The following is a 12,114-nucleotide window of genomic DNA, read 5'->3' as shown; positions in this document are numbered from 1 at the left end:
ATATGTAGTGACGATGGATGGTGTTATATGCAGTGATGATGGATGCTGTTATATGTAGTGATGATGGATGGTGTTATATGTAGTGATGATGGATGTTGTTATATGTAGTGATGATGGGTGGTGTTATATGTAGTGATGATCTATATCTATATAAAACAAAGAAGTCTGTCTGTTTGTCTGTGTGTCCGGACGAGAATCTCGGAAACTACTTTATGGATCTGTAGTGATGATGGATGGGCCGGATGGCGTTATATGTAGTGATGATGGATGGTATTATATGTAGTGAAGATGGATGATGATATATTGAATATGAAAAGTATCCCTCTGTTGTCATTTTTAACATGGATAAGAAATGTGAATACTGCGGTGCAAAGAAGTACAAAGGAGAATCTGCTGGACTGTGCTGCTCTCATGGGAAAATACGACTGCCAAATTTGGAAAAAACACCACAACCATTGAAGACCTTCATGCTGGAAACAACACCAGAGTCAAAACACTTCTTGGAAAATATAAGGAAGCGCAATTCATGCTTCCAGATGACATCCTTTAGAGCTACCAGAGTAGTTCGTGAGCACGGATACATGCCCACATTCAAAGTCCATGGTCAAGTCTATCACAAAGCAGGATCCCTCTTACCAATGAAAGACGAGCAGGCAAAGTTCCTCTGCATCTACTTGATGGGAGATCATGAAAAGCAGACTACTATCAGGTGTGGCAACATTCAAGGTGTCAGACATGACATTGTCCTATCTATCCAAGAAATGCTGCATGAGCGCAACACGTATGTACAGTCATTTAAAAATGCCCTGGTAAACATGCCTCCTGACGAGTACAAAGTCAGGATCAAAGCAGACACCTAAAGGCTCTACAGTGAGACAATGTGGAATCTCCCGGAGGGTGGCGTCCTACCGTGGCCTAGCGAAAGAGCCGCCCGAAGTTGTAGCAAGGAAGAGGTTTAGAGTTTGTTAAGACTGTTTATGAGACGAACAGAACTATTGCAAACGTAACTAATATATTTTGTTGCTTATGAGGAGTTGTGTGAAGTGGATCAAAGGCGTGAATTTATAGTTTCGAGTAAGACCTGAGACCTAGGAACAGGATTTTTCATTATTTTTCTAGAAAGGAACGAAAAATACACACGCTTCTTCAAAGCTGTCAAGAGGAGACTAATATTACAACATAATAATGCAATAGTGGAGTCTTACTTCACCACTACCCAGGACTTGTTGCTTCAAAACATAACGGAGAAATTTAGTGTGGCTCTGAACATTACGAATGAAGGTCTTCAAGGTGTAAACATAAAACAGTGTTGCTAATGCACACAGTGTTGACAATGGTCGACTGGATGGAAAACTGGCTAAGAGCTGTGAAGATGAAACAATAATGTAGGTGATCAGATGAATTGAAAAACAATTAACAGATGAGATTAATGAATTTTTCACTTTCAATTTCAAGTGCTTGTTGAAATTTTTGGTGAAGTTTTATTAAATACGTGGATAAGATAAATCTTGATAAAATCACACAGGGAAAAGGGAAACAATGGAGAGATTTTAGATTTTGTTTTAGATTGTCCCCGAGGGGGCTAGTTTATTGGGCACCCCCTTACATCCTGTGCAAGGTGAAGCGCAGAAGTGTTTACAGCGCCCATCTGGGAAACATGCGGAGTTCACGCTTGCCTTTATGACTCATGCATTAAGGGTGTAAAAGCCTGAAGGATCATGGGTTTTGTCAGCAAGTTACATAAAGTGACAGAATGATGAGTGTGTGCGGGGAAAATTCCTGATACAATTTATCTGTTTATGGCAAAGCGTGGCAGGTCCCAAATAATGTCAAGTGCCAGGCCATAGGCATTGACAATATCGAGGGACATACCTTTTAGTGTGATTGTGATGGCGTGTACGTCGGTAGTGTCGGCTTTAAGGGGGACGTCGAGAGGTTGGTAGGGGACGTCCTTCTTGGCGTAGATACGTAGTCCACTAGCATTTCTGCATGGTGGTAAATTAATGTGGAGAATTGAAGTGGATGGGCCCCAGGTGCTGGCATGCCGGTGGGGGACGGGGAGCCGGGGGTGGTGTCCTTGGGTCCATGAGCACGCCGTGGGTGGACGGGGGCACCAGGGCACACCGGGGCAGGCTCGGTAGCGTGGACGCCAGCAGTGATGCCAGGCGGCGGTGGAGTAGGCCGTGAGCATGAGGGGCACACAGGTTATGTCAAACCAGAAGAGGGGGGGTGACTGGGTAGCAGCTGGAGGCAGGGGTAGTCTCTGTAGTTTGGAGATGGCGGTACAGAGTGTATCAAAGAGTCTTTCAATACGGTTGGTAAATCCGTGTAAGAGGGATATGATCTGTGTCGTGTCACCGGAGGGGGGGTTGTGGGGGGGGCACCGGTGGGAGCACAAGGCCTGACAGTGTTAGCGTAGAGATGGGGAGGAGGCCCAGTAGTAGTTGAGTTAGGAGACGGCCGGGACTGCTGTGTTGCAGCCCGGTGTGGCCAGGCAGGGGCAGGTGTTGTTGAAGAAGGCTTTGCTGGAGACAGAGGGGACGCAGCGGGATGTGGCTAGGTAGGCTGGGGGGGAAGGTTGAGGTTGACGCAGCCTTTTGGGAGGCTTTTCTCCTGGAGAAGACGGACGTTTGGGGCATTGTCGTGAGTCAGCATTGTACCAGCCACCACAATTACAACACCTGGGGTCAGCAACATAGCCCACACCAACCCCATTGAGGTGGTCTTTGATTTTTTCGGCTTAGACGGAGGAGTGATGGTTACGAGAACAGAAGCGATATCTGGGACGATCACGTCGGCAGCAGGCAGTGAAGGTGTGATCCCAATGGAAGCAGATGACACAAAAAGCAGGCCCGGGGTGATAGGGTTCTGCATACAGTGGAGGGAGGATAGGGTGGGCCTCAACAGTGGTTGGGCACTCCCTCCCTTTCCATTTAAATATGACAGCTGCTTGTGGGGTCTTCCCTCGGTAGTGTCGACGTATACTGAGGATACTTGGATTAAAGTTACGAGCATCTTCGACTTCAGCGTATAGGGGGAACTGTTTAACTAGGATGTGGCAACATTCCGCTGTGTCAGCAGGAGGAGGCACGAGGACAGCCAGATCAAATCCAACAGTACTAAGTGTTTCATAGACCTCAGGTGTCTGACACTTGATAAAGTTACAGTTCTTACCTTTTCGGAATTGATTGGTGAGACCGTGTTGTCTCCAATACTTGTTGTCCAATTAAACCGTTCCTCAACGGTTTTCAATGAGTCCTTGGGGAAGAGCAGATTCATCGTACTTGGTTGGTTGGCAGAGGGGTGGGTGGCGAGGGGAAGCTCGCTGCCCTTGGCATTGGTGTTGCCACTCCGGCAAGTGTTTCCCATAGAAACATTACTGTTACTGTCACTATCACTGAGGTATGACTCTTGCAGGGTGTGGGATGCACTATGACTATCCATATCAGAAATGTCTGTATCCATGAAAGAAGGGACGCCTCTTCTGCGGCGCTTACGTCGACCCCGCTCCCTCATCGCTGGCAACACTTGCCGGCGAAGGGGTAGGTAGAGACTGAGGTGGCCTTTGTGTGTGTGAGAGAGAGAGAGAGAGAGGCGGGGTTACCAGGTCATCTTTCTTGCCTGTGACGCTCTGGGGCTGGGTGATGATGAGTGATCTTTAATTACTGACGGTTCCAGAAAGCTCTATTACGACCGACTCATTATCGTGTAATGGATGCTTCTCGCTGATCTCTTTATAGACCTATCATCCTCTTATGTACACTCCCAAAAGAGTAACCCACCCCCCCTTCCCCCCTCTGGGCCTGATATATTTGAAATTGAACACAATAACAAGTGCACAGCAGTTTCGGTTCTGGTGGCATTTTTTATTGTGAGTTGCACCTTTTGTTCTTTCTTCTTGCACCTGATAATAACCATGATATCTGCAGTATACCACCTATTCTCTACATAATTGAATTAAATAGGATGAATTGTGATAGCATATGCAGAACCAATAACGTCATGAGTAACCCCGATGATTTATGCACCTTAGATACTATTTCAGCCTCGTGGGATGGGTTTCCAAATAAGAATACTGTATCATGTTACTATGTTTTCATGAGCCAAGGTTACAATGGAATCGCTTCGAACGAAATCTGAAACACTATGATCTGATATTATATTCCTTTACAAATATAGTAATTACGGGATGTATTATGATGCCATATCCAATTACAATGAAATTGTGATTTACTGCATTTCAATATTATTTATACCTCAATTGATGAGGTAAAATTTAAGAATATAACGTACCATCTAATGATTTGTGCTAGCAACGAAACATCATCTGATACACATTATGTGACGATGTCTTCAAGTCCTCCCATGGGATTGGCAGTCACTATGGAGACATCACAGGCAACACGAGGCAGTATTATCGCTACATTAATATCATTATATCTAATATACTATAGGACTAGCCATGTGTCTGTCTGTCTGTTCTGGGCAGCCGAAATGGCACAATTGTTTTTCATCAAACTTGGTGGAAAAATCGCAAAAAAATTCGTAGAGTGGAACAAACCTGGTCCCATGTCGATGGTTTCTTTAGGAAGGCATTAATTAACCACATTATTTACGCTGGCAAAAGATGTTGCTGTACGCTGTCAGCCGGCCGGACGATTGCAGTTATCGTACGGCTCCCTCTTCCTCCTCCCCCCACTTTTTCTCTTAGCCTACTTTTTTTTAATGTTGTTTGGATTAGTAAAGGAAGGAAGATGAGTAAATAGAAGAATAAAGAAGGGGAAAAAGAAAATAGTTAGAGATAACAGGTGGGGGGAGCTGAGTTTCATCATGCGTCTGGATGTACAGTTTCAACGTTACCAGAGCATTTTCGGACCTTACGAGGCTACAGTGTATAGTTATTCCTGTGGCTGAATGTACATGGAAAAGGAGAAGAGATAAAAAGATTATAACAAGAATGCAAGGAGAAGAAGAGAGACTGAAGCATTATTATCCTTAAGAGGCGAGAGAGGAAAGGAGATGGGAGAGAGGGATAGTGAGACGTGGAGGTATGAATGGAGGGATGTGTTTTTATAAAATTCCCAGAATACCATATTAAAATCACCCATTTAATAAGGAAGAAAAAGTGCTAAATATGATGAGTAGTGTAATGGAGAGACATAGAGATATATAAATAAAGATAGAGATAGTAAGGATAAAAATGGAGAGAGAGAGAGAGAGAGAGGCAGACAAACAAAAGACATAGACATAATACAGACAGATTCAAGGACACACAGAAAGACAGACTTATGAAAGACAAAGACAACATATAAGACAGACACATACATACAGACAGACAGACATGACTACAATACAGTAGACACAGGGTGAATATAGACAGTCAAACAGACAGGAGATTGACAAAAAATAGACAGATTCATACATGCACAAATAGACAATATGGCAACTAACATGACTGTAACCGCCAGTCAGGCGGTTACAGGATATTTAGACTCATGACGTTGATCTAGAACATTATAATTCGGTCAAACCCGTTGAATACAATTCATTTTAGTATTTCAAATAAATTATGCATAGGCAATCACATAAATGTCTAATCCAATATATATTTACTTAACAATCATAGCTATGTAATTAGTCTAATCTTAACACTTACAATGAGTACTTAATTTGCCATATTTTTATGTAGTCACAATGATAAACGATGCAATGGACACAGTCTACCTGTGTACACAATAAATACAAGTTAAACTTACGTGTTGAAAGTCTTCAGGAGAAACAGGTTAGGTGTTGGTGGTGTGATGGGGATAGCTACAGCGAGGCTGGCGGTGCCCGGCTGGTGGGCACCATGTGATCAAGTTGGCCACTTCAAACTCGCTGTGTCAGGCGTATTATACGCAAACAAGCTCACCTCACACCACCCAACACCCCAACCTACTCTGAGTCTCTCATCTGCCTCCATCTCAATACTATATAACTGTATACGGATAGGCACACCCACTAAACATGACATGAGTTACAGCCTAACATAACGTTTGTTTACGTGTCATCATAATTCAGTACCGCTTGCGGTAACAATGACAGACAGACAGACAGACAGGTTGACAGCTGACTCACTGGTTCACATTAGACAAACAGGCAGACACACGCCAACAACGGATAAGACAGACAGATTTGACGACACAAAGAGTACAGACGGGCTTACAGTCAAACACCACACAGACGAACAGACAGATGGGATGGCAATAGACAGGACGGATAGACTTGAGACAGATTAGAAGGCATTTATAAACAAGAATAACACCAAATTGACCATAGCTGCTTCAGTGAGGGTAGCTGGTCTTACAGCCACCAGCGTAAAAAATAAGACCCATTGAAGACTAACACCCTCGCTCGGAAAGAACATCGATAGTCAGTCAGTCATGTGAGATGGGCCTAAAACTGACTAATGTAGATGATGACCATGATGACTTAACACAGGTGAGGACTTAAGCAGATGGTGGCTAATCTAACCAGAATCAAGGTCACTTCTCTTCATAATATAATTTTTCTCGGAATGATCATCAGTGATTCATAATAAAAAAAAAATTAGGATCTTAACCTCTCCTTATGGCGAATATTTCTTTAACTAACTACTCTAACCTTTATTCTATTCCTTCCTATAGTATACTAGATACTTACAGTATCCGTAAGACATTAGCTATTGGAAATGTGATTAAATGTTTTGTTATTAATCCAGTGTGAAATGTATATGTATTGGTGGTACAATCCTAATGGTCTCTAATCCTGTTGATTAGGTGAGGTTAATCTGGGTTTATTGAGATTGAAGATAAGGTGTGGGGTTTATTCTACCTGTGTTAGTCTCAGGTACGACCCTAATTGTAACAATCACGACCATGATTATAACTACCAGGACCATGATTATAATAACCACGACCATGATTATAACAACCACGACCATGATTATAACAAACACGACCATGATTATAACAACCACACCATGATTATAACAACCACGACCATGATTATAACAACCACGGCTGTTATCGCCACTGGCTTTTATCACTGATGTCAGCAACCACGTGCCTCCCCCAACCCACAATCGGCCTGTTACCACACCAGATGTGGCGACTCGGGGGGAAAGGGGCGGTGTTTACCACCGGGAGTGTAATCACCACTGGCGTGAGAACTGAGAGGGTGGCATGGATCTCATGACACAGATCGCCCTCTCGAGTGTTGCCCCCCTCCCCACACACATCGCTCCTGAACTAAGAAGACCTCTCAACAAGACCTCCTGCTGGACCCGGAACTGTGAAGACCGCCCTCTCTCTGCTGCCATTGTTTGGCTGTCTTCCCGGACCGGACCGTCCACCACTGACATCGTCTACAACAACTCACGAGCGTTTTCGGTTTATCGAGCATTAGCTTGCCCTCCCCACTGGTGGTGTGAGTGACCCACACTCCAGCTGGAGAGCAGCTATAGCGCGATATTCCCGACGTGGTTTGAGCTCTTTTCCTTCTACTGCTATTTTTCCTTTTTTCGCTCTGGCCTAGGGACCTGCACCCTCAAAAAGTGTATTCGTCCTGCGGTCCCCCCTGTAACTGTTCACCTCCCTCCCAGGAGATTGTGAACACGAAAGGGGGTTGGAGCAAGAACCCATCCCAGCCGAGTCTTTCCAGGAAAACCGTGATCGTGCGGGTCCACCTGGAAAAGAGGGTAGCAATCCTTATCCTTCCCAATAGGCACACTTAGCTCACGTCTATAAGTGAGCAGTCACATACACTAGGAAGTAGGTTTCCCCAACGGGGCTCCGGGAGAGAAGCTCAGGAACCACTCTACGACCACCCGGCCATCATTGCCTGTGGGGAGTGCTGAAATTCCTCTGCTACTTACTCAACCGGAATAGGTAGGCTCTAAAAAAAAAAAAAAAAAAACACTTAACCACCGGTTATGGAGCGCGTACGCCCTCCTAACCGCGACCCCCGCCTGAACCGCCAACCTGACGACCCGAACCACGACAGGCTCCGCACAGAGAAAGCGGACCAGTTACGCGCCTTCAATGAAGCCCTGAAAAGCAGAACACTGCCACCACCTCCAACAACTCCACCACCACTGCTACCGCCACTGAGGACGACAACTGGACGAAGGTAGAAAACAAAAAACGCCGACGTGCTTTTTCGGGAAACGAATGCCGTCAAGCAGCCCAAAAGGCACCCATCACCACCACCAGCTCACCTCCAACGACACTGCCAAAATTCCGGATCTCGAAAACGGACACAAAAACGACATATGCCGCCATCACAGAGATGGAAAAACTAAATCCACTGGCCAAGTTCTCAGTGCGGCCCAACCTAAAGGGGGAGATGATTATTCACCCCAAAGACAAGGACTCCGCCACCACCCTCGACACTTACCTGCAAAACACCACCACCGTTGCATCAACCAAGCTGGACCCCGCCCAGAAACTGATGAAGTCCGTAGTCCTCCGGTACCCAAAGGGACTACCCCTCGAACCCCTGGAGAACCACCCGAAGATCCTAAAAGCCGAGAGATGCTCTCCCCCGTCCGACAAGACGGCCACCACAAAACAAGTGCTCATAACGTACTACGGTTCACCCCCCAGCACCATAGACCTCAAAACCTGGGGGATCTACGAAGTGAGGCCCTTCGTCCCAGAGCCCCTACGGTGCTTCAGATGCCAGAAATACGGGCACCATCAGACAAGGTGCACGTACAAGGGAATCTGCGCAGTCTGCGCACAGAAGCACACGGCACACACTCCTGCCTCACCAAGTTGAAAAATGGAGAAAAAATTGCCCCCAAGTGTGCCAACTGTGGGGGCAAACACCACGCCTGGAACCCTGGATGCTCCGAGAGGACAAAAAGGGTCCAGGCAAACCGACCAGCAGCAAGACCGGCCCCCACCGCCTACACACCAGCCCCACCAAGTACCTTCGTGTGGGGAACCCAAAGGTCAAAACGACAAAGCCAACCTCCTCAGCCGGTCAACACCCAAAGTGCAGCCCAGTTTCCTGGCCTCACTACGGCCACACCTCAGCCACCCAAGCAGCAGACAACGACAACCACGAAAAAGACAAAAGAAGCACACACCAAGGCACCAGAAGGAATGAGACACGTATCAGACCTAGCCAAGGTACTGACAACCTTCGCGGAGGGCCTAGCCGGACTACTGGGCCACAAGATCCAACCCACATAGCTCCAAATACTCATGGGGAGCGTCCTCGGGCAAGTCGCCACAGCTCCAGCCACCTCAGTGGAGGAAGCCACGCCGGTCCTCACACGAGTGACAGCCGAGGTACACTCTGTATGTATATTCTGTATGCTGTATTTATAATATGCTATGTATATTATGTATGTGCTCCATTTATGTATTATTTATTTAGCCTAGCTAGTAGCGTGTGGCAATGTATTTATCAATGTCCTACATGCTTAATTAATGTGCCTGGCGACGTATGGAAGCTGCTAATGTATCACTTGCCATACGTCGTCTATAGAGCAGTTGACCAGTCGACAGGTTGAAGAGCGCTACTCTCCTTGTGTACATATCTCTCATCCAGTAAATCGAACCTACAAAACTATACAGGTGTTTATGTTCGCTCCTGTATATTGAACTTATTACCCAGAACACGAACATGGCGCAGTGAACCGGTTTTACTGGATAATTACGAGTGACAGTGCAAAGTTTGTGGAAAGCCGGCTTATGGACTCCTTCCCTGTGTCAACCAACCGCCGCCCGCCACCCCTCCTCGAAGAATTTAGCAACTTTGAGCAGTGTCAGTGACCTGGAGAAGGCCTTCGAACTAGCAAATCCACTGGCCATTATAACGACGCTCGCTGAAAAAGGCGTCAAAGGAAGGTTGCTGGGGTGGATCCAGAACTACCTCACACAGAGAGAAGCAAGAGTACGCTTTCAGGGAGCAACCTCAAGCTACAGGGTCCATGAAAACGGAACCCACAAAGGAGGCATCCTCAGTCCAATGCTGTTCAATGTCCTGATGGAAAATCTTGTCAAACTTCCTTTCAGACAAACAGCCAAGCTCCTATGCTATGCAGACGACTTACAGCTTATAGTAAGAGGATCAAACAGACCACGCAACACGCACTCCAACTTATAGAAGAGGAGTGCAACAGACTTGGACTCAAGATAAATCCAGCCAAGTCGAAAGCGATGGCCATCTGCACAGACACACCAGACAAGATGCTCTCCATACAAAACACGCCGGTAGTCTGGATTAACCCACCAGTGTCTTGGAATCTGGTTTGACCAGAAACGCACTTTCAAGCCGCAACTCGAGTATCTCAGGCACAGGACGAAGAGCAGACACAATATAATGAGGTCGCTCACCAGCACAACCGCAGGAGCAAACCTCCATGTGCTCAAAGCCTACTACACGGCCGCCATCAGATCGCTGGTAGATTACAGTACTCCAGCACTCATTGGACTGAGAGAAGACCAGATAGCTAAGCTAGAAGTCATCCAAAATAATGCTCTCAGGACCATGCTCGGAGCACCCATGTGGACCAGAATTTGCAATTTGCAAATGGAAACCGAACTACCACCCCTGGCAGTACGAGTCAAGCAGGTGACAGCCGGTCTCCTCGCCAAAATCTGTAGATCAGATAAGCCCACAGCTGCCAAAATTCGAATCAGTGCCTCCCTCCACCTCGACCACAGAGTGCGAGGGGCCACCTGATCGCACGAGGCAAGCGAGGTCATCCGACACCTGCAAGCAGAAACACTCGTCAAGAACAACCAAGACACACGAGACAATGGTTACGTAGTTCCTCCACCATGGAGCCCTCCACCAGCCACATTCAAAATTACCGACCTAGGTGATAGCAAAGCCAACCTCCAGATAGAGGACCTCAAAAAATATCTCTGGAAGCCATAGCCACCGAGACACCGGCTGATGCAGCATCATACTTCACAGACGGCTCGGTGGATCCAAAACATCATACATCCGGAGCGGCCTTCTACACCCAAGGTCAGACCCTCCGATGGAGACTTTCTAATGACTGCTCCACCCTACAAACAGAGCTGACAGCAATCTCAAAGGCCCTACAACACGCTGCAACACAACACAACAAGTCCATCATAATTCACACGGACTCGAAATCGGCCATGCGCTTTAACCGTCAACAGACAGCAAGCACCAGTCCTTCAGAATTGAACCAACCGCCTAATCGTCTTACACTGGATTCCCAGTCATGTAGGGATCGGAGGAAACGACGTGGCAGACAAATCAGCCAAGGCAGCCACACGTTCTAGTAGCGTACACATTCAAGTTCCAGCAAGTGAGCAACAGATCAAGAATCACCTCAGAAAGACTAGCAAGCTCCACATCAAAAAGAGCTTCCTTCCCGCATTCAACTCTGGTTCCCAATCAGCCAAATGGTACCTGGCGGCTACAAAAGGGGAACCACCTTTCGCAGACAAGAAAACACCAAGACAAACCCAAGTTAGCCTTCATCGACTACGACTAGGGTACAAGTGCTCCTGGCACATGATCGGAAATGACGTCATGGAATGCACCTACTGTCAGGAGCTAGGAGCCAACCCACTTGAACACTATCTCCTCGACTGCGAAGTCACACAAAGCCTCCGAAACAGAACTCAAAACTCTCAAGAAGCACACACACAACACCAGCGGCCACTCTAACCCGAAAGGCCCAAACAAACCACATTCACCATCTTCTCCGGGTCATCACACGACACCCACCACCCAGATAGCTTAGAAAGTATCCTCTTCCAGCAAGTGCGGACCCCAGTTCCGGGGGCGCGCCACTCCGAAGCTGACCACGTCCAAGAGTGGGGGTTGGTGGTAAGCGTCCACTGATCGGGGGTTCGCTCACACTTGCAACCTGCAGTATCCTTCCAAATCTGCAGGTAGGACCACCTCCAATCCCAATCCGGTCTGGCTGCTCCAGGAGCTCCAACCGGAACCACCAAACGGGCCGCCTATAGGCAAAGGCCCGTGTCGGACTACGGCCCGACAATCTCAACAACAACAACAACCCCCTCCCCCACGCGACCTGTTGCCTCGACAGATGTGGCAGCTGTGGGGCGGATGTTCCACCGGGAGTGTCATCGC

Source organism: Homarus americanus, unplaced genomic scaffold, assembly GCF_018991925.1.
Source record: "Homarus americanus isolate GMGI-L3 unplaced genomic scaffold, GMGI_Hamer_2.0 scaffold56241, whole genome shotgun sequence".
Classification (NCBI taxonomy): domain Eukaryota; kingdom Metazoa; phylum Arthropoda; class Malacostraca; order Decapoda; family Nephropidae; genus Homarus; species Homarus americanus.
The sequence above is the reverse complement of the archived record's forward strand: the minus strand, read 5'-3'. Positions refer to the sequence as shown.